Source organism: Ascaphus truei, unplaced genomic scaffold (assembly GCF_040206685.1).
Source record: "Ascaphus truei isolate aAscTru1 unplaced genomic scaffold, aAscTru1.hap1 HAP1_SCAFFOLD_576, whole genome shotgun sequence".
In the NCBI taxonomy this organism is placed as follows: Eukaryota; Metazoa; Chordata; class Amphibia; order Anura; family Ascaphidae; genus Ascaphus; species Ascaphus truei.
The window spans coordinates 186,781-197,522 of NW_027456908.1; the positions used below are offsets into that span (position 1 = coordinate 186,781).

The window sequence follows — 10,742 nt, forward strand, 5'->3', positions numbered from 1 at the left end:
TTCATATTCTAAACTCTCTCTTGGTTTCAGTAACAAAGTTCTATCCTGGTTTTCATCATAACTTTCCTGTCACACATTCTCCATCTCTGTTGCTAACATGTCTTCGTCTTCTATTGATCTATCTGTGGGTATACATCAGGTCTCTGTTCTGAGATCTCTCTTTCTCTCTACATACTATCATTTGGTGACTTCATCAATGCTTTTGGCCTTAGATATAATCTCTATGCGGATGATACACACACAAATCTATCCACCCCTGTTCTCACTCCTGCAATCCAGTCCCTACTCTTGGGTTGTCTCCTGGCTATATGCTCATGGATGGCACTCCACTGCCTTAAACTTAATGTCTAAAACTGGGCTCATATTATCCCCTTTCTCCATCACAGTAAACAGTACTACCATCTATCTTGTCATCAAACATGTTGCATAGGAGTAACATTTGGCTCTTCAATTCCATCTCCATTCACATGCACGGCTATGGGTAAAATGTGTTGCCTCTTTCTCTGTAATATTGCCAAGATCTTCCCTTTCCCCTCTCAACCTACTGCTAAAACTCCAATGTATACTGTTATCCTATAGGTTATTTTAACATACTACTAACAGGCCTCCATGCTTCACAACTTTCTCCTATGCAAAACTCTGCTGCTTGAATTATCTCACTTTCTCCCACAACAGTCTCTGCTCATCTCCTTAAATCCCTGTCCTGGCATCCCATCAAGTTTTTGTATCACCTACAAAGTTCTCCTCCTTACCTTTTTGTTAAGGCTCTCCATTAATCTGCTCCTTCTTGCATATCATCTTTGATCTCTCGTTATGCCCTTACTTGTCTCTTGCACTATAACCATAACTGTCTCCTGTAAACTTCTTTCACCTCTACTGTTCTCTCACTTGCCTGAAACCATTTTCCATCACTGCACCGTACATGTGAAACTTCCTCACACTCAGTATATGCCAACATAACCTCTTCCACCCACATGTAAGACCAATCTTAAAATTCACGACTTAAATCAAGCATTTCAAAAACTTTGACTCGTGGCTACTGTCCCACACCCACAGTCACTGCTACCAACTATTGTTCCCAAGATGTGCTTTCTACTAATTGTACCCACCATTAAGGACAAGCATTGTCATCTACTGCACTTCTTCCCCCAACTGCTGCCTCTCTTTAAGTCTTCTAACATTTCTATTAGATTGTAAAGTTCCCAGGGCAAGGATTTACTTTCCTATAATCTGTTTTTATTTGTCGCACTTATTTTTTAATTATTTTTCCCCTCTCCCCTAATGATATACATATAGGTTTTCCTGTCATTTGCATGATAGAGTTATTATGGTTAACTATTGCATCATGTAGACTGCCTTTTCAGTGTGATGTAATTGATTCAGTACTTTGTGTGCAGACTGTGACTGCAGTACAGTGTCACGAACATTAATGACTTGTGTGGTAGAAGCTCTAGAAGGAACCCAGCTATGGGAGGGAGGTGGATTTACTTTGGATCACATGGTTTGGCGCAAGGTTCATTGTATGTATGATCATAACCATGCAATGCTTAACTTTTATTTCAGGAGGGAAGAACAGTGAATATTGAAGCCATGTGTTTCTTTTCTGTCAGAAGAGAAATTTTGAAAGACAGTTGAAGAGGAGGAAAATGACTACACAGAGACAGATAAGCAATGTGTATATTTCTCATTTAGTATTTGTCGTTTTGTTGACTCCACACAATCCAGCTGCTAAGGGTTTCGCATTGGACATATTCCCCTCTACTCTACCCTTCCTGTGATCTGTACCATGCAGGTTTTTGTTGATTCAATACATCATGAGTAGAGTGTGGCTGCTGTATGAAGTATTGACCCAAGGACCACATCTACTACCATTCATAACAAGAACATGTGCAGTAGCGCACTGCTGTAGTTCTATGTGTTTTATTAAAGGTTGAAGTGGTGCAATCATATGAATCTGGAGTGGGATGAATCCTGTTTGCATCATATGGTTTCATCTAGGCCAGTAGAGTATATCTCTCAGTACAGGTTACACATGGCATCAGTAGTAGTGATTTAAAGAACAGAAAAAACAAGAGAAACTTCAATGTGGATAACAAAGCCAAGTAATGTTGAAGATACTCCTTTAACTATTTATTTGATCAGTCTGTACTGTCTACTCCCCACACAGCTACTAAGTCTTCCATTTGAGATACATTCACCTCCTACTCTGCACTGCTGTTCTGTCCTCTATTCAGAGATGAGTTCCAGTCATGTTTACCACTCTGAATCACTCTGCAGTCATTGATTCAGCACATCATGGGTAGAGCATGGCTACAGAAACAGTAAGCTTTATTTTACCGGCTGATCATCCATAATATTGCATTAAAACATAGACTATTACTCAGTTTCCAAAAGATTCAGTGATGCTACTAATGCAGAATCTTACAACACATCCCATCATAATGCACCAGATGAAGAAATAATCCTTGCTACACTAACGACACGTTTTATTGAAGCACGGCTAGCACCGCAAGCTGGGGGATGCCCCGGCGTGCTAGCCGCACTCCCTCAGCGTGCCGCGCATCACCGATGCACGGTCACGCGTCAGCGGGTGCCTGCGCCCCCTGCACGCGTGTCCAGGGCTCCCCGAGGGAGCACTGGTGTCCCGCGATGTGGGGGACAGCGGCAGGGGGTTCCGGGGGACCCGACGGACCCGGCAGCGGAAGGGAGAAAGCCCCGATCGGAGGGCGCTCCTCCGCTGCTTCGGCGTGGGCCCGGCACCCTCCGGCGTGCGCCAGGTTACTGCTGCGGCCAAGAACGGGCAAATGCTCGAATAAACTCGGCCGCAGCAGTATATCTGTACATTGTGTGACGTTTGGCCTCCATGACCATTGATAGCAAATACATATTTTGTATTGAGCGGCTGTGTTATGATGTAGTTGTTATTGATCATCATTGAGATATAAGCACAAGAATCTTATGCAAAGGGAAAATGTCTGCAGCATAGTGGGATTTCAGCTCCCAAACTTCTGTAATATTAATGCAATGTCTTACTTTTATTGCAGTGAACACTGAAGAGACAGATCTACGACAACACTGCACAGGACAAGAGCAAACACTACAAGCAGCAAAATGATCTTGCAGTTGCAAGTATGTTCTGTAATGTGCACAATTATTATTTATGGGCTACACACCACAGTGCTGGACATATTCTGTTAACTTCTACCCCTACCATGGAGATGTCTTCCTGTGATTGATTCAGTACATCATATGCACAGTGTGGCTATGATATGATGGATGGATTTAATGAACCCACCACCCACTGACATCTGCATCATCTTCTGTAAAGTGCAGCAGGATATTATCAGCATTTGGGGTGGTATAATCTGGGGCATCTATGTGCTTTTGTGCCTGGATAAGTTCCTCCAGCTGAACCACCCCCCTACACCTGCCACACAGGCATACTTACAGAGCACACTTACTTATGCACACTGACACTTGGAATACACACACACACACACACACACACACACAGACACTGTCATGCATGCAGTGTCCTGTATGCAGAGTACAGAAAGTCTCCACCTTACTCTGGCCCGTACTCATGGCCTATCCCCAGCATCTGTCATCCACAACCTCTGTTCCCTCCCTGTAAAGTGCTGCACTAACACACCTGGGTCAGCGCTGCAGCTGATCACAGTGCCGGATCATGATGTCAATGGGATAGGCAGCAGAGCTGATTGACAAGTCAATCAATGCAGCTCCGCAATATATGCACCAAAAGAGATTTCTGTACCCCCTGTCAGGCTACTCCCTGGGCAGCGACCCTTCTCACCCCTCTCATTCCATCTCTGATCACAATAATCTCTCTTGGAGTGTGTAGCAAATTGGAGTTGGGGGAATCTCACCTCTGTAGTGCATGGTCACAATCTGGGCACTGTACCCAAATATTGGGCAATGTGGCACGTCTTACAGTAGAGAATAGAATAAGTAACTATATTCTTTACTTGTGTATTAAGGAACTTATTTGCAATAAAAATTCAGTCCACCTGGGACCAAGACTTTCTGGTTTTCTGAACAAAGTGGAATTGTTTTCCTATAATTTTATATTCTCTGAAATGTAACATCACAATAAAGTACTCCTATTTTTTTCCTTTGTGCTTTTTTATGGACTATTCCTTTATGTATTTCACTTAATGGGACTAATTACCTTACGATTAGATTTCACTTGTATTTTCTTGGGTTACTCTTTGGAATTTCTCTCTGTGTTCATTTATACTATCTTATTTAGAGCAGTCTTTGCCATTGGACCCCATTTCTTGCCAGAGAGATCTGTAACACAGAGTATTGAAGAGAGTACAGAACAGTGGTGAAGTAGATTTTTATGCTTCTAGGCAGCCTCCCTTCTCACCATGTATTCTGCCCCCGACGGTCTCTTGCACTGCTCCCTCCTACACCCACTCTCCTCACTCTTCCCTCCCCTCCCCGCTATCACTCAATGACCCCCTCTCATTCAATCCTGCTCCCTTACTCCCCCCTCACTCATTCTTCCTTCTGCACACACAATCCTCCCGAATATCACTCCCAAACAACACACACACTAATTCTCCCCACAATACACACTATAATACCTCCTCAATAATATAATATCTCCCCAATAATATTATAGCTCCAAACACAATATACACAATACCCCATACACAAGATACACAATCTAATACTCTCCTCTGCACCTCAACATAATATGCACACTCTAATATCCTAAACACAATATTATACTTCCACACACACACAATATACACACTAACCTCCTACCCCCATAAAATACAACCAATAATACACACACACACTTTGTGGATGTTTGGACCAGCTCCCGGCATGCACCAGTGGAAGAGAGAGGCCCGCAGAAGCTGGGAAGAACTCCCTCTCTCCATCCGTGCCTCCGTTTCCCTTCTCCCTGTCTCTCTCCCTCCTTTTCCTTGCATCTCCCTGTTTCTTTGCATATATCCATACACAGCTGGGTCTCATCAGTGACGTGTGAGGCCTTAATATGGGCTTATCCATATATGTGCATCCATGTCACTGATGTGACGCCCGCACTGTTGCGGAGATGGAGAGAGACTGTGAGATTTAAATGTCCTTTTAATTCATAAAGGTACTTAGTACACGCACTTATTGTTTTGCCTGACTGTACCAGCCTACTTTCAACACTGGTACAGTATGTGCTTCACTACGAGTGAGTGGGGTGTATTGGCATTACACAGTCAATGTTGAATATGCCATTCAATCCATTTGGAAAATAGTTATACAATGTGTTCTTTTTTGGTTTGATTTTTGCAGTAATGAAGAATGAAAAAGTTATATTAAAATTAAATTGGAGGGGAACTGGATTCAGCATTATCATAAACTCTGCACTTGTGAGAATTGACATTCTTGAATGCCCTGACAGGTACACGTAACTTTAAGACTATAATCTTCATCAGCTGCTGTGCAAGCTTTCGTGCTATACCTCCCCCTCAGGTTTTGAGTTATACATTTGCTCCCTCAATTAGGGTTAGGGTTATAGGGGAATACGAAAATTTAGGTATGTGACTCATTTGGGTACTAACCAATCAGAGAAGAGTTAGGGTTGAAAGTTAGGGTTGAAAGTTAGGGTTGACACTTAGGATTATTTTTCTATTTTTGTTTGGCCCAGGGTTATAGAGGAATACGAAAATTTAGGGTTAGGGTTAGGGTTATAGGGCAATATGAAAATTTAGGTATGTGACTCATTTGGGTACTAACCAATCAGAGAAGAGTTAGGGTTAGGGTTAGGGTTCAAACTTAGGGTTAGGGTTAGGGTTATAGGGGAATACGAAAATTTAGGTATGTGACTCATTTGGGTACTAACCAATCAGAGAAGAGTTAGGGTTAGGGTTCAAAGTTAGGGTTAGGGTTCAAAGTTAGGGTTAGGGTTGACACTTAGGATTATTTTTCTACTTTTGTTTGGCCCAGGGTTATAGGGGAATACGAAAATTTAGGTATGTGACTCATTTGGGTACTAACCAATCAGAGAAGAGTTAGGGTTAGGGTTCAAAGTTAGGGTTAGGGTTCAAAGTTAGGGTTGACACTTAGGATTATTTTTCTACTTTTGTTTGGCCCAGGGTTATAGGGGAATACGAAAATTTAGGTATGTGACTCATTTGGGTACTAACCAATCAGAGAAGAGTTAGGGTTAGGGTTCAAAGTTAGGGTTAGGGTTGACACTTAGGATTATTTTTCTACTTTTGTTTGGCCCAGGTTATAGGGGAATACAGCAGTAGAAGAACAGAGTTCATCAATAGTGCTCTAAATGACTATGGATAATGAAGATAACAATGTCTATACAAATATTCTTGATAGAAGATGTCTTGATGCAGGCTAATAATGTACAGGTGAGTATTGGGTATATAGGTGAGCACTGTGTAAAGGACATGTATATTGAAGTCCTAGAGGTGTTGTGAATGAAGAGTGTTAAGCTCCATCACATCACTCCTAATGAGGACAATGTCACACACGCTTGAACCACCCTAGTGTATACCTCCAAAATAGAATAAAGGATAAACTCACATGAAAAAAGCCTGGTTTCTTCTTGTTGGTGGCGTGCATCCGGAAAAGTGGTAGATAGGTGGGTATTCTGCTGGAGGCAGTGTGTCAGAGCACAGCCATAAATGATCAGGAAAGCAGCTTGTGGTTAAAAGATATTCTTTATTTGGACATCATGGTGCAGTCAGGAAAATGGAGGGAGCTCTTACGCGTTTCACGCCTCGTTGGCGCTTCGTCAGAGAGTGAAAAAGTAATGCTGGGACCCCCTTGATATAGTGCCTCTCATTGCGTTTCAAATTGCTCACAGCCGCGGCTCGATTGGCCGGAAGTGACGACACCGGAAGTCAGGAACCGGATGTGACGCGACGGGCTCCATGCCTGGATGGTTTGTTTACAAGCTATGCTTGTAGTCATGGAGATCGCAGCGTCATCACTCCGTAGCAATGGGGAAATCATAATTACAAACGGGACCCAGCATTATCACCCCACCATACAAAAAACATACATAATCAAAGGTGGTGGTTAAAAACAACATCTAAAGCATATAAACTATGCATAAACTGAAGGACTCTTTGTAAACAATTTGATATTATCCATAATGTATGGTCGCACTCATGTTTGTAAACGTTTTTGAGTGTCTGGTGACTATGTAAATAGTTTATAATGATAAGATTTGAATCATTGATACGGGTAATATAGTTTATATTGCGATCATACATGATGGATTAATATACCAATAAGAATCTATTGTGCCAATTCTTGCATGAAAGTATACATTTGGAACAGTTGCACAGATTTATTCGAGGTAATTTAAGAAAGACTGATGACTATATCTAAGCAATGTGTGAAGCATATGTTATACATCTCGTTATAATTACATTCTATTATTTATATTTTTAAGGAGATAAAGACAATATGAGAAAGGCAATGTATATACATCTTGATATTTTAAATAGTCTTGTGATGTATTGTAAATATATGCATTATTTTTGATGTGCATAACGTTAGGTACAACAGGTTAGTTCTTCTTTCAACATAGATGTATGGAGAAAATAATGAACATACATTTCACAAGAAGTGCTTAAGTTCCCAATCTGTATTTATACCCCCGGGTGCCAAAGACCCGAGGGTATAAATCCAGAACATTTCTCTCTGGTTCAGTACATTCTCCCTATTACCTCCTCTTGTGTGTCTAGGAATGTGTTCTAATGCACTGAATGAGAGAGTGTCACTGGAGCCTTTTGGACAATGTGAGAAATGTTTAGACACTGGTAGGTTAGGATCTTCCTTTTTTATTGATCTTAGGTGTTCTGAAATTCTCACTTTTAGAGGTCTGATCGTCCTCCCAATATAGGTCATACCACAAGCACAATTAAGTTTGTATATAACATAATTGGTAGAACATGTCATAAATTGTTTTAGTTTGTATTTCTGACACGTATATTTATTAGTAACTGAACTTAGTGGTGTGGCATATCTACAGTATGTACATTTGCCGCATTTATGGAAGCCTTTTGGGAGTCTATCTCGGGATGTCTTGTGTCCTGCAGTGTATAAACTAGGAGATAGATGATATCCTATGGTTTTTGCCTTTTTATATACAAATTTTGGTAGATTTTTTGTGACCGATTTCAGCCCTCTATCTAGTTCTAATACCCTCCAGTGTTTTTCTATGATGCTTCTAATCTTACTAGCCTGGTTGCTATAGGTGGTGATAAAGAGCGGGGTCTCAGATTCAGGTTCTGTGATCTTTGTTTTTATTGTTTTTTTCCTCTGTTTTGTATTTTTCAACAATTCTGAACGATTTAGTTGCAGTGCATGCATAAATGCAGACTGTATATCTGTTTCTTGATATCCTCTGTTCCTGAACCTCTCGTTCAGTATCTCCGACTGTTGTATGAAGGCTTCTTCAGTAGAACAAAGCCTTCTCAGTCGGAGATATTGACCTTTGGGTATGCCTCGTAATAGAGGTCTCGGATGGCTGCTGTTTGCCCTTAGTAGAGAGTTGCGGGCATTTGTTTTACGAAATAAATTCGTTTGAATTGTACAGTTCACATCTATGGATAATCTTATATCCAAAAAGTCTATATGATTAATGTTTACTGATGATGTGAATTTTAAATTGAAAGTATTGTCATTCAGATAGTCAATAAAAGCTCCCAGTGTGTCGTGGTCCCCCTCCCATATCAGGATAAGGTCGTCTATATAACGACGGTAAAAGATAATGTGCTTACGAAAAGGATTAGTGTCACCGAAAATGTGTTTATTTTCCCAGAAGCCCATAAAGAGGTTTGCATAGGAAGGTGCAAAGGAAGTACCCATGGCAGTGCCCTGTTTTTGAAGATAGAAGTGCTGGTCAAAAAGAAAGTAATTGTGCTGTAATAAAAATATTATGCAATCCAAAAGAAAAGTGATTTGTGGAGTGTGTAAATTTGATAAATTAAGGAAATGAGTGACAGCTAGGATGCCAAGATTGTGACTAATAATGGTGTATAGTGATGATACATCTAGTGTGACCCATGTATAATTGTGACACCAAGTGATCTCTTGTAACAAATTTAGTAAATGTGTTGAATCTCTGATATAGGACGGGAGAACCACTACTAGGGGTTGGAGATAAATATCCACGTACCTAGATACACCATCTCCCAAAGATCCAATGCTAGAAATTATTGGTCTGCCTGGTGGATTCTCCAGGGACTTGTGGATCTTTGGGAGATGGTGAAAAATAGGTACTGTGGGAAATCGGTTAAATAGATATTGAGATTCTTGTATTGACAATACCCGCAACTCCCTACCAAGGTCAATCAGTGTTTGTAGCTCTCCAAGATATGATGATGTGGGGTCTTTGTCCAACCTACAATAAGAGTTACTGTCACTTAGTTGTCTAATTGATTCTTTGTAGTAATTGTCTTTGGACATCACTACTACGGCTCCGCCCTTGTCAGCGTTTTTTATAATTAACGTGTTGTTATGTTTAAGCTGAAAGAGGGTGTTCCGTTCTGCTGTAGTCAAATTGTCAGGTTTTTTGTTGGAAAAAGTGTATCCCCTTGCTAAAGTCTGCAGGTCACGCTCTACTAGTTTTTCAAAGGTCTCTAAGTAAGGTCCCTTATTGTATGTTGGACAAAAGGTCGATCTATTTTTTAGCCCTGAATGTTTTGTATGTGTGAGGAATGTGGTAAAGTCATCTATTTCTATTTCTTCTTGTTCTGCTAGCAACTCGTTAAGATCTTGAACCCTAGTGAGCTCATTGAAGTCAAAGGAATGCATGCTCGTCGCACCCACCCGTGGCTCCCGAGGAGAGGCCTCGGGAACCCGAGGCGGGGACGAGGGGCATGCAGTCTCTGATCTATTGTTGAACCATTTCTTCAGTAATAATTTCCTAATAAATCTTTGAACATCAATTACAGTGGTAAACAAGTCAAAGTTGTCATTCGGCGCGAAATTTAACCCTTTGTTTAGTAAATCAATCTCATCTGGAATGAGGACTGTCCCAGAGATGTTTATAACATTATTCTCATTTAGATTCAAATGTCCATCTTTCTTTTCTTTTCTTTCTGACTTTTTTCTTTTGGCCGAGCGCCTTGTTCTCTTGAACAGTTTTTTGGAGCCTTCGATTGATATGAAGTGGAGGACTCATATCTCCTGGTATACGAGGTAGATGGTCTAGAGTCCTGATCGCTATTCGCATGTGTATACCTCTCTGTGTCTGTGTCATTAGAAAAGGAAACAGATGAAGGACGTCCTTCGTTGTCTGAGATATCAGATATACTGGAGTTGTCAGCTTTGTTTTTCAGGATGGACTTATTAGGTGTAGATTTGTTAAAGTTGTCTCTATCTCTCTGTGGGTGTCTTTTTTGATTTTTGTTTTTATATGCATTTCTATATTGGTTGGGCTTTTGCCACATATAGACTTGATTGTGTATATAGTCCATTTTGTCTCGTTCATACTTTTTTTGTTTTTGTGTCATTAAATCCTGTTCCATTGATTTGATATGTTTACTCAGTTTCTCATCACATGTATTATATTCCTCAAAGTTTTGTAAATTATTCAAATTCTTTTGAAGGTCTGTAACTGTCTTTGATGTGGATTTCTTCTCCTCTACCTTGTGTTCTATTATCAGGTCAATTAGTTTGAATGAGCATTCATCTAGGAGTTTAATCCATTTTAGCTCAAATTATTTTGTGGGGAACCCAAA

The 10,742-nt window shown here is 40.6% G+C and overlaps 1 long non-coding RNA gene across 8 annotated transcripts in view; it reads left to right on the forward strand.

The window, feature by feature from the left end:
• The window catches only part of LOC142485378 (uncharacterized), a 45,932-nt gene extending 40,553 nt beyond the window's left edge, over window positions 1–5,379 (forward strand). For 6 of the 8 annotated variants that reach the window (XR_012798409.1, XR_012798414.1, XR_012798415.1 and 3 more), the window contains 2 exons: window positions 1,564–1,673; window positions 3,045–4,132. This is a non-coding gene — a long non-coding RNA (uncharacterized LOC142485378). Of the gene's footprint in view, window positions 1–1,563; window positions 1,674–3,044; window positions 4,133–5,319 lie in introns of those variants that run through there. The other 2 variants (XR_012798413.1, XR_012798416.1) reach the window with 2 other exon arrangements.
• Window positions 5,380–10,742: the final 5,363 nt, after the last annotated feature.